Here is a 12,831-nt window from a genome sequence, read left to right as displayed (position 1 = left end):
CCAGCGTCTTTGTTCTGAGAGAATTCTGAGGACGTGTTTTTCGGGGATAGCAACATATATTAATAATCCTCTAATTTAAATTATAAGAGATTAACCTCTAGCTAGAATATTTGTATTTCCCCCTTGATGACTTTCTTCTCTATAAAATTTTTCTGCTAACGAGAAAAATTGGTGCACATAAAAGCAGTGATGCAGTTTTTACGCTCTGCACAACTCAGTTTCAGGGTTCCTAATTGGATTTATTGTTTAGCAGCATTTGAGTATGGATATCATTTCACGTCCACACCTGCGTAAATTTTAACCCCATTGGATTCAAAGCATAGTGCAGCAAAATCAACTTCAAACTGCTGAACCGAGCGTTTTTCCCCTGCGCGAATGAGTGCCTCTCAGCCTTTGCAACTGAATGCACTCGCGGATTTGATTTGAATCACGCGCACAGTTGCATGAAAGCTGCACAGGGATAACCAGGTTGATCAAAGCGCATGCAAAATGGAATCAAGGCTGAGTCGGAACGCGCAGAACGTGCAATTTGTGCGGCTTTTGTGCTCGTATCTGCTTCCGTTTTTGGCCTTTACTATACGACTGCGAGATAATGAACCAGGTATCAAGGAGTTGCATAAATCCCACTTAGCCGAAAGTTAGCTGCGCGGCATAACAAAGTGCAAAGGAAAACACAAAAACAGCGTTGACAGCAGGTGGAAATTTATGTCGTTGACCCCGGCCGAAACCAAAAAGTGGCTCTGGCTGGGCCGGTGGCGGAGCAGAGCAGAGCTGCAATCCATTTCGGAGATAAAGTGCCCCTGTTTAGTGGCAACCCGCCCGGCGAGACTGCCTATTTAATAAATCTGCGACTCGACGCAGCGAAACGCAAAGAGGATTTCCACGCGCTTTTCTTTGTTTTGCAAATTTCGGCCCAGCCAGCCGGCCGGCCGGCAGTCCCGTCCGCCGACGTGGACAGTAAAAGCTTCTGCTAACAAGGCTGAATTTAATCAACCCCCGCGTGTGCACACCGCTGGATACGGCTTTCGGCTGTTGCACAGACAAATGCTATACACTTTTTTTAGGGTGTAAAGGGATTTCAAATCTAATAAGTTGGTGTTTCTATCTATTTGAAATAAAATAATGTTGCTCACTATAATAAGTTTTTCATGGTCTCATCGATAATTCGATATTCGCTTTAATATTGATTAAAATGTATTGGCACAGGGCAACCATTGAAATTGGTTTAAATTTTGACTGTAATAATTAGCAGTTAGTTGTTGATAAAATTATTTGTTCGAATCTCAGCAGTGAGAATGAATAATGAAATCAGGACTGAGTAACAATTAAATATCCAAATTTGCTAAATTTGGCGAAATATTTAACGTTGTGTCTGTAATTATTCGCTCGATTTCCATTCCTCTCGTTGCGATATATCCAATGATGTGCCGGTTATGAGGTAAATTTCCCTTCTGGCCTTCTGGAGATATTTATCATCATTTTCAATAATATGATAGCTCTCTCCATATTTGATAAACATGCAAACCTTTAGAACCGATTGTTTCAAAATTTTAAACTGGGGAAAATTCAGCTTTTTCCCAATTTTCAGAGCAGAAGGGAAAGAGAAATATTTTTTCCAGAATTATGTAGTCAACTTCTACTTGAATTGTGAATTTTGAACTGAATATTCTTAAAACACTTCAAGAAGCATTTGTTCAAAACAATAATTTATAATTGTATATACTAACTACAGCTTCAAAAGATACGCAACCGAAAAAAAATTATGTACAAATCTGCTGATGATGTAATTTTGTAAAATGTTAACCGCTTTGCCTGAACCCCTAACGATTTATTTTTTTTGCGTTTCACAGTCCTTTCCCAATGTTATCTTGAAAACCTCAGACAATTTTAAAAGCGCTCCAGTGACGCTGCGTGCCGCTCGGCTGATGGTCCTTAATTAAAATGATTCATTCCACGCGCGGCTAAAATGACGTTTCTCATTTCCCAGCAGTCGCCGTTGATGAGGCGGCGATCAAGATGGAGCACGGAGGCTGCTGGAGTGTTGAAATTATTGTTATTATTTCTCTGGCTGCGCTCTCGTGGTGCCGGGGAAACGTCTGCCACTCTTGGTTTTTATTGTAATTTAAGGTTATCAGCGAAGCCTCGTCATTAAATTTTAATAACTTCATTATTTCGGTGAACCAGCCATGCGAGACAATTTATTTCGTATCATTAGAGCACGACGCGGATTCATTTCATCTTTTGCAAATAAATGCGTATAAACAGATTGGATGTAGGCGGACTTCTCCTATTTCTTCCCTTCTTTTTTGCAACCGTCCAATCGGAGGGAATACGATATTGTATGCTGATTGCTACTTTCTGCCTTTGCTCACGCTAAATTGGAGAAACTCTGCATATCAGCTGCAATATATGCACCGAGGGAAATATTGTTCGTTTCAATATGCTCTTTGATTGCGTTTCCTCTCGTTTTGAAGAGAGCTATATTTTATTCAGAATTCAACTCATCCGTAAAGAGTAATTGTACTTGTAATATTCAAGAATAAACATGTTTGTTCTTGAACATTACAAGTAAAGCCAATTTAAACGAATCATCAGCTGGTGCTTACTCAGCTGTGAATCGTAGTTTTCATGCGTTATGCACAGTAAATTATTGTAAGGAAAGGTAACAGATTAATTCATGAAAAGAAGTAACCATTTTTATTTCTGCGTCTGACTCCATTTTTGTCTCATAACTAAGTCATTTCCTCAGTCTTGATAATAATTTGGAGCAAAATATTTACTACTCATCATTGGTTCTATTGAAGTAATGTGTGTACCCTATTTGTGCATTCATTCAGCGCCTAAATTACGATCAATATGTTTTATATTCAATATACATGGTTTATAAAGATTAAAGAAACCACTTTGCTTTTCAGAACTCATTTTTGAATTTTTGAACCAGACGTATTGGCAGCTCTCCAAGCAGTGATGCCGCAATTCAAACATGAATGGGCTAAAGAAAAAATTGCAAACTGACTGTAGGCGAAGCTGCGAAGCTTTCCAGCTCGGCGGGAAGCGGCCACGCATTAGTCAAATCAGGCAGAATAGCTGGGCCACGTGTTGTGATTAGCAATTTCGCACACAGCGAGCGAGCGAGCTTTTAATTCCGTCCACCTCGATAAATCCACAGCGGACTGAGAGTCCATTAACGCGGTAGCAGCGAAATGAAGCCTCTCTCTCTCTCGATCGAGTGCGCGCAAACAATCTGCAAAATTCATCAGCGGATTGCGTGTGCGAATTCGTGAAGCGTCGGATTCCCGTCAGAAAATGCAAATGCCGCTCTCTTGCGCGTATGGCGTCGACAAACCGGCGGCTGCTCGAATTTATGAGCGGCGTTCCCGAGATGTTTTGTGCCGTTGCGAAATCAATTTCAGCTGCAGCAGTGAGAGAGAGCGAGCAGGACGCTATTGTCTCAAATAATCGCGCTGGCGTCGTTAGAGCGAGCGTTAAGACAAAAAACGGGAGACTCCGCTGCTTCCAAGTGGCTGGATACACACGACCGCTGCTTATAAATTTGCACCCAGCAGCAGCAAGGCTCGCTTTTTTCCCTCTGCTTTCGCTCCAGAGTTACGTTTGCTCTCTGCACCACTCGTGTTACAACTCGCCGCTCGCTCTGCTTTCGCAATGCCGCCAGTGAAAAACGACGTGCGCAAAACTCAGAGGAAATCCTGAAAGTCCTCCACGTCCAGCGGCCCGATATTGCTGCTGATGAGAGCGAGGAACACGCACTTTCAGTTCGTGTAAGAGGAAATATACACGCAATTTCAAAATTAAAAACATCGACGATAGCCCCTTTGAAATGTTTTGCTGCTTTGAAGTAGCAGAAAACGAGCATTGATTGGCAACATGATGAATTCACAAGCACTAAAGGAAACAAAAGGAAAAAACGATAGAATTCATGCAGTCGCATGGAAAAATGTTGCATCATTATATTTGTACCTTTTGTAAAATAGTGAAAATTTACTTTGTATAGTCAAAGTACTTAAAATCTTTTTCTTTTCTGTAGTAAAAGGTTTCTTCCTTTCAAATTTAAGAATTCTGAATAGCTTGTCCATCGGTAAAAAGGGTATTCTACCTATTCCTCTGCTTGTGGGGTATATCTAATTTCTTTAATTAAATCAATATCTAGAACTGAGATATCAAAATATATTTCGAAAATTTTAACTTTGGATCTGATGTTTATTTATAGCAGGAATAAGGAGAAGGCGAAAAAGGCGTATGAGAGCATGAGTTTTGAAATATAGCATAAATGATTTAATTTCGAATTCAAAATAATAGCTTAATTAACTTTAATTTTAGGAGATGATCATTAATTACAATTAACAAAATTACAACGAAGCTTTGGATTCATTGGATTCTAATGAATTGCATGATTAAAAATGCTTACATATATCCGTTCAAGCTAAAATTTTGGTTTCTTCAAACAACTTTGAACTATATCCAACTATACTTGACAAGAGAAATGAAAAAGACTGATTCTAAACAATTATTTTGTCAAAAGACAATAGGGAAACATGATCAAGTCGTTTAATTTAAGAAAATTAATTTATTTTCGATTCATAATGCTTGTTGATCCTATTGGTTACTGCACATCCTGTTTATACATTTACTGGAGATTTCACAGTTCAACTTAGCACGATAATAGCAGGGAATTAATTGGACTTAATTCAAAGGTTATGAATATTGTCAGCAAAACTTGCGAGCGCGCATATACACTTTGACCGCAATTCCCGGGTAGAAGCCGTTTGTTTCCTCTCATCAAAGCAAATCTGCGCGCACCTTGTTCCGCCATGCGCGCATACACTGACACGCCTTTCGTCAAAGTATGCAGCTTGTGGGGTGAAATCAAATGCGCAAAGTGGAACGAGCGCACGTCTCTGTGCAGTTGAGGCTTCCAGGTGCATGCATCCACCTCAAGCACATTAGGCGCATGGCAGATAATTACACGTCTTTGACTAGCCTAATGCGCGCGGTGAATTAATAATCGCCTGTTGCGACACACACACACGTTGCACAAACACAGGGTGCGGTAATGATGCCCAGCATGCAACGCGCCGGCCGCAGTCATGCGGAAAGCATTGCATTCGCCCGTGATTTCGACCAACGGCTCCAGGGGCAGTCCTACGGCCGATGATTGAAATGTCTGCTTTGTATGAGACACGTTTGATTAGAATGCATGGACCGTAGACGGTGTGTTGGAGCATCCAGAATTTTTGAATGAGGTAATATTGTCAGTCTGAGGCGTCTGAGCTAATCAACACTAGCTGACTTGAATTTGTAAGGCAGAATTGTCGTACTGTTAGAAAAGCGGAGTTTCAGTGACGCAGTGCCATTCGATTCCTGAGGGTTAGATTCAAATCAAACATGACGTGCTGAAGATCGGTGGAAACACAAAAACCACTACTATATGGAGATTTTTGGTGTTGTGAACCTAGCAAAGAGAGCCACAAAAACTCCAGCGACCAATCAGAGAAGGGTCACCGGTTTCTTGCCCAACTTTTTGCAAAGTTCAGACTAAAAAGTAACAGTTTTTCGTTTCCACCTAGTTTCAACACATCGAATTGATTTGTCTACCAATTAATATGGCTACCTAATTTTTTTACATCCTCATGAGTAATCGAATGGTGCTATCACAAATCATATTCCAGAGAGCTTCCTATGAACCTTGTCGTATTTTTTATAATTTTGCGTTAAATGGCTGTCTGGGAATTGGCTCGGTAACACTAATTCTATTGTCAGAATCAATCCAATCTGGTGCTAACATTATAGGAGAACTATTCAAAGAGAAGAAAGATCATCTGGTGTTCCATCATTGTCACTCACTGCGGTAAAACAATCATACCTGGGAGCCGTGTGTGTTTTGACAAGCGGTCGCTCACTGGGTACGGTGTGCCGATTGGAATAATAAAGCTGATTGGGCTGCGGCAGCTGATGGAAAGCACACCAAACGCAATTATACGCGGAGCCAACAAATGCCGGCAAATAAGATCCAACAGTGAGGCAGCCGTCCGTCATTGTTTTTGCGCCGCGCTGGCAGCTTTTTGCCGACGAAGAGGTCCAAATCCAATTATCATTTGCTCAGTCTTACTGATATCAGAAAAAGCCGGGCCGCGCGTGTTAATGCAATAACCGCGCGCAGATTATCGAGTTACGAAAAGAAAGAGCAGGCCGGCTGGTCGGCTGTCGGCCGGGCTAGTGAAATAAATTATTAGACGCGGCGCGCGCGGGACTCAGGTGCGTTTGGCCGGGTCTGAATGGCCGGTTAAAAGTGCGCTCCTTCTGACGTGAGCACTGTTTTCGTTGCTCCTTCGCACACAATGCGTTTTCCGGCTGCTGGCGGCGGTTTTTCTTTCCCTTTCTTACACGCTGGACAAGTTTTTTCGCACCGCCAGTGTTGAAAAAGCCATTTTATGCGCGCCGGATAAACTTACTTTCTTTTCGTTCAGCAATCCTTCACCCTGTCCGACGCGAAAGCAAATATTTTCGGTGAGCTCGTATTTTACCAGGATATTGTTCTTAAAACAATTAGTGTCGCAGTTTCTCGCAAGTGCAGCACGGCGTGAAATCAAACCGAGAATTATTGCCGCAAGCCAAAATATTCGGTAAAAGTTTCCGCGGGGGAAAACAATCGTTTCTCGTGCCGGAAAAGACAAAAAGAAACGAACCCTCGCCGCTCCCCCACACTTTTACTTTCACTTTAATTTGATACCGAGCAATAACATTGTCGCTTCCCCCAAAAATCGTCGGGGGCAGCCATGATTTGATGCTGAACGATGATACAGAGGCAGGTACCCGACCGGACGGGGGACGGATTTTTTCCATTTGGCTCGGGGCACTTTAATGAAACGGAATCGTGTGTCGAGATAAAAGATGCACTACTTGGACTGCTAACTGCCCGGGGGGATGCGGCTTCTAAGGCCGGATGGACGCGAAACTAAATCGTCTGATTTCGGAGAGAAGGAAGCAAAGAGCGGAAAACACAAAAGACTGCGGTTGATTTCCAAGAAAAAATAAATAAAGCTAGAAGGTATCTCCGTAAAAAAAACAAACAGATTAAATCAAATTTTGGTTAGCTTGTTGAATTTACAAATATTGGAATCATGTTTTTATTGAAATCAAATCAAATTCGAATTTCATTTTAAGAGGAAACTTTTTCGATTGACCAAAAACAATATTAGATTGTTTTGCAATATGATGCCTGAGTGAGCACCAGAGTTGATGATTATTCTGAATTGGCTGGACCTGAAGTGTTTGCAAACATTTTTTCTTGTTATGTTTGAGACGGTTTGAGAATAAATTTAACTGACGTGTTGGACTTCCACCAAAATAAAGATATTGCAAGTTCACTTGTAATACAATCCCATACCCATAATCAGGGATTTCTCCTTGTTTGTTTTGAAATGAGATCAAGTTTGCAGACATTAAGGATTATATTATGCATTACTCTCATGAATTTCGTGTGCTAAACATCGCCATTAGCATGGAGTGAGACACAAACAAACTTTTGCCGAGAATTCCGGCTGCTCAGTTTGAAAGAGCAATGTTCAAAGTGGTTTTATTATTCATCTGGAGACGTTAAGCAAACGCGCGCGGGTTTTGTTTGGAGACGGCGGGCGAATGGTGGGCGAGCGAGAATTGAAATGCATGTTCCGGAGTCATTATATGCCGAGAGTTTGCGTTATGGCACGGTCTGGTGGCTGATGGTATCGCGCGCGCGGCGGGCATTAAGTAAATACACCTTTCGGTAATGCTGAGACGCGAGGAGAAGAAAAAGCAGCAGCGATTTACATTTTGATAGCGCGGAGAAAGTTGGGAAGACAATCGCAGATCAAATCTCCCCCGCTTTCTGAGAAGGGGTAATTCAACTTGCGCAATTGAAAATAACGAGAGACAGCCTGCAATACTAGGTAACGACGCTTTGTTTCGAATCATCAAAGAGTTTCGCCTCTTTTGTAAGTGTGTATCAACTCTGGCAAATCGCATTAACGTTGTTCCCCGTTTAAATCCGGGCGGAGCATCAGCGCACGGCTTTGATCATGACAATATTCATTAAAAAGAGCAGCCAGCGCTCGCATCTTCATCTCACCCTCGCGATTTTGACGCATTTAGCTCTGCTTTTGCGCTCGTCAAAAGTGTACACAACTTTTTTCATAAACAATAATTAAAAACTTTGGAGCAAACACTGCGCTCGCTCCGCTCGCTGGTGGAGTTCATTTCCTGGTCGTTGTTTTCTTCTTCCATTTGCGAGCGCAAAGACTTTTTTCCCTTCCATCTTCGTCGCTCTTAATGAGAATTGCTATCGATCTTACAAGTCGGTCTTCGCCATCTCCGGCCCCTGCACAGGAAATATTATTCATCTTTGCCTTGCAAGGGTGACGGACGGTGCAGATTGTCGCCGCCGCCAGGTGGAAAAACACAACTTCGCCAAACTAATTTACAAAGTTGTTAATGTTTGCAAAGAGCTTATATAAAGACTTAAAGAGGTTCTCAAACAAAATAGATTGGTAAAAACGGAGCTGAATCGAATGAAACTGCCGCAGGGCTTAGAAAGTTGGAGTAAAAAATTAAATAACCGTTTTGTCGTTTGTGCCAAAGAAATACGGGCGGCTCATAATTCCGGCCGCGCTAACAGAACAATTGCCGCTCCCAATGGTTGAAAGTGTAATTGAATCGCTAGCAAAACGCGTCTAAATTAAATTTGCAGCCAACGGGCCCATTCAGAAAAACACCCGCTCTCGCCGTTATTGCAATTTTCACGGCTTTCAAGGGGCTTATTTCGAAATGCGCCACGCTCGAATGAAATTTTGATTCGGCCGGAACGCGCGTAAAACACACGAGTCCTTTCAGCACCGGCCGACGAATAAATAAGGCCCGAGTCTGCCCGAAATAACGGCACACGAGAGCGTTTTTGCGCTTGTTTCGGGCCCGGCTTTTGATTACTCGCGCTCCCTTGGATACGAATTTGCCGGCGTAATCGCTGCCGGTGCAGCCGAATGGAAGTAATATAGATTTCGAGTCCGAAAACGGGGAATTGTGTATGTTGCAAGAAGTGCACTCAACGTACCGAGAGTAACTGCGGATGGATTTGCGCGCCTCGCATCCCAAGAGGAAACGCAGCTAAAAATGATGAGCTGCTGAATGTGCAACTGCTTGAAAGGCTGTTGAAATTGATACGAATTCAATGGTGCACTTTCATGGAAAATTTTCCTCTTTAGTAAAATTTCTTTATGGACAGCAAAAGTGATTTTTGTAGTTGTTGTTTCGTGTTGAAAAAAAGCCTTTTAATTATACATTTGGACAAATTAAGGGGCTTAAAAGAAACCCCACCGCTTTTAGAACATAATTTGATATTGTATGCTACACTTACTCTTCAACATTTTTTTCTGAACTGGCTTTTGAATTAACTTTGGGAAGAGGACTAATAGATGAGAATTTCTTTTGCCACGAATTTCTTAAAATGTCCAATTTTAATGCTCAGAAAATGCCCCAAGTTCAAAGGAAAATGAAAAATGACTTTATTATTAATGAAGCTCTCGTAAGATTTTCGATTTATGGAATTTACCATAAAATATCGGTTTTCGAAATACATCATATGCTTTGCAATTCGTTATAAGTGATCCGAGCAGAGAAAAAATACTTTACAACCAGTTTCACAAATCCCAATCCATCAATCATCGTTGTAAATCACGTTGTCAAATATTTCCTTGTTCAATCGTGCAAATTAACGCGTTTAGTTCAGCGGAAAATAAATTATTTTCTCGGCAGTCCCCCGAAAAATATTTCCTGTTACTTTCATTGCCATTATCTTAACAAAAGCAGGCAAGAGGGCCGATTTATCGAATCAAAACAGCTGCGGCGCGGCTGTGCGACAATCGATCCCGAAGTCATTCTTTCCGACGGGCCGATAAAAGGCGCTTTGCCACCCCATAAAACGAGTGTAGTGTTTTCCGAAGATAGCCGCTCAATTACAACAGCGATGATCTCGAGAGAAAAGAAGAATCTGCATGCCGTATTTGGGACTGGCGTGGCGCCAAAACTCGAGCGAACACCTTGTCGAGCACGCGTTTTGTGGATTTAGGGCGTCGCAAATTGGCGATACCGCGCGAATCTATTAAAAGGACCGGCACGTCTGACCCCTTTGCCCAACATCCAGCAAGCGAGCAAGCGACACTCAATTTTGGTGCAGCACGCTCGCCTGGCGCTGGCAATCCAGGTGTGTGTGTATGTGTGTGTGCGCCCCGCAGAGGCGTCGAGTGCATGCAAATTCGCTCGTTAGCCCGACACACATGCAGGCCTGCCGGCGTTATTATTGGCGCGCACGCGGTTTGATCCTCGCCAACGCGACCACCCCATATTCTGTGTGCACTGCACACGTCGTGCTCAAGGGCACCCTTTGCTGCCGATCGCACAGCCTCGGGGGCAGTGTCAAAGAGAAAATTCTGTATTGAACTAGTGGTTTAGAAGCTCCTGGGTGAATATATCATATCATCGGCTGGTGGCTTTATTTTTCCAATAATTCACCATTGCGGGGCACAATGGTCACAAGAAAACGTTCAATTCTATCTTGTACTCATGTTCAATTCTTTTTTATTGCATTGTCGTTTTTTTATTAATTTTGAGATTTAATTTCAATATCAAATAAGTTTTGTAATTTATTTTCATTGAGCTTCATCTATCAATAGAATTATTTTGAACTGAAATACAAACACATGCAAGACAAAAATAAAATGCCAGCCAAAAGGTGGGTTTTTCGAATTTTTCACAAATGTAATCGCACAAAATAAACTTGATAGAATCACCTGTGCCAAAAATGAGAATCGTTTCCAATTAATTAATATGTTGCCAGGGGCAGATTACAAAAAAGCAGCTTGCGCATTGGCCGAGCTCTGACGCAATTGGCCTTTTTCCTCGTTGGCAGATGACTCGCCGGCCGGAGAGCATCAATCCGTCGACCAGAAATCGATATATTCACTCACTCTCGACTTGCTTGCAGCCAAGTGTAACACGCTGCTCGCGTAACAAATCTACGCGGCCGCGAGCGAGCGAGCGCAATTGAATTGGTTTGATAACAAAGTGCCGTCCACCGCCGCGCTTGCCGCTCGCCGCCGGATTAATTATTTCGGCCCGCACTGCATGGCGCATTTTGACGGCGCAAAAACTGCATTCGGCGGTCGCTGCTGGTTGAGGTTCGTGTGGCGTGTGTCACTGCGGAGCACTCGTTAAGCCTTTAATGGACCGTGAAATGGATTCCGGCTCGTGCCTGCCCGCCTGCCAACCGAGTTATTAATAATTCACTTATTTACCAACTTGATTGAAACTAACTTTTGGATCGACTACAGAGGGAAAGTTTAAAATTTTAGGTGCTAGATTTTTTTTTTAAAACCTGCAATCGACATGCAAATATCAGGGGCTGTTTAAACATCACAAAAATTCACTTTGATGTGATTACAATAAAAATTACTTAATTTCGATACGCACAATTTGTGATTTTGCCTTAAGTTTTGGAGATTTATCTATGGGTAGCATTAAAAATAAATTTTATTCATCCCCTAGTGGAACCAATGAACGAAAAAAATTAATATTTTGCTCCAACTTCTAATTTCCAAGATTATGGAAGTATATAACTTGAGATTTTAAAAGAACTCTGAGAAAAAAATGAAGAAGAACAGAAAGTTAAATATTAGCTTATCTTGTCGGATTAAACTGTTAAAAAACTAAATTTTTATAGACGCACACGGCTATTTTTGTATGCACTATTTTTGATACATTATTCTGCAATCATCAGCTGACAACGAGTGAACACTAGCCAACAATTCGTCTTCTAAATTTGCTGGACTTTTACAAAAATATAAGTAAAACATTTATTTCATTTCTTTTGCTTATCTATTATCCAGAGGTCGATAAATTTATTTTAGTATTCGTCATGAATTATAATGCTTTTTATCTGTTGCTTTTGTGGTCGAAGAATTATTGCCATTTATTGGCGGCATTTACATTTGGTATCGAGCTACAACTCCTTCGCAATGATAGTGCGTCGAAAACGAAACAACCGTCGTTGGTGGAAGGAAGTGTGTGGAAGAAATTTTGATGGCAACCCTTGTCACTGGGGGGGCAGCTCGTAAATCAAGTTCGGCCATATTTTCGGCGGCGCGCCCACCAAGAAAAAAAAATGAAATAATACGGCCAGAAGTACCGAGCTCGTCGGAATAAATGGCGCGTGATAAATTGAGCAAGTCTGCTGATTATGCCGGCAGCGCGAGCGCTCGGCGGGCCCGATCAAATGTACTACTGGCCCTTTCTCGGCCCGGCCAGCGCGCACGGACGGCCAAGTTTTACGACGGCTCGTAATGTGCACGCTTAGCCAAATCTGAATTACTGCGCCAAAGACAGAAGGGGCCCCGAGAGCAGTTTCATTTGCGACTCGGGAGCCGATAAGACGTACGATAGGCGCGCACGTCTTTACGAGCATCGCAAAAGAAGAGCAGAGGAAATACACTCGAGCCCCAATCCCAGCCCCACTTTTCAATTTGCTCTCACGACCAGTGCGATCGCCCCGAGTTGCCATTAGCTTGTTGCAAACTTTCGCTCCGATTTTTGGCTTTCTCAAAACTGTAGGGGTGGGAACTTTAGTGATGAAGAAATTTCAATTATCCCATCTGGAAAATCTTTTGTTAAAAGCTTTCTCAGGCAGTCATCGTCAATATAAAGAGGGAACAATATTAAAAAGATGCTAGTTAATTTTTTTTCTCTTGAATAGATTCATTTGTAAAGATTTTTTTTTTTCAAAAACTA

The 12,831-nt window shown here is 42.1% G+C and overlaps 1 protein-coding gene across 3 annotated transcripts in view; it reads right to left on the bottom strand.

Moving 5' to 3' along the window:
* The window catches only part of LOC135936038 (protein sidekick-like), a 175,606-nt gene that overhangs the window by 38,582 nt on the left and 124,193 nt on the right, over positions 1 to 12,831 (bottom strand). The gene's annotated exons all lie outside the window — the stretch shown is intronic.

The sequence above is a fragment of the Cloeon dipterum genome, chromosome 2 (genome assembly GCF_949628265.1).
Source record: "Cloeon dipterum chromosome 2, ieCloDipt1.1, whole genome shotgun sequence".
NCBI classification, from domain to species: Eukaryota; Metazoa; Arthropoda; class Insecta; order Ephemeroptera; family Baetidae; genus Cloeon; species Cloeon dipterum.
This window is presented reverse-complemented; position numbering and strand designations above follow the sequence as displayed.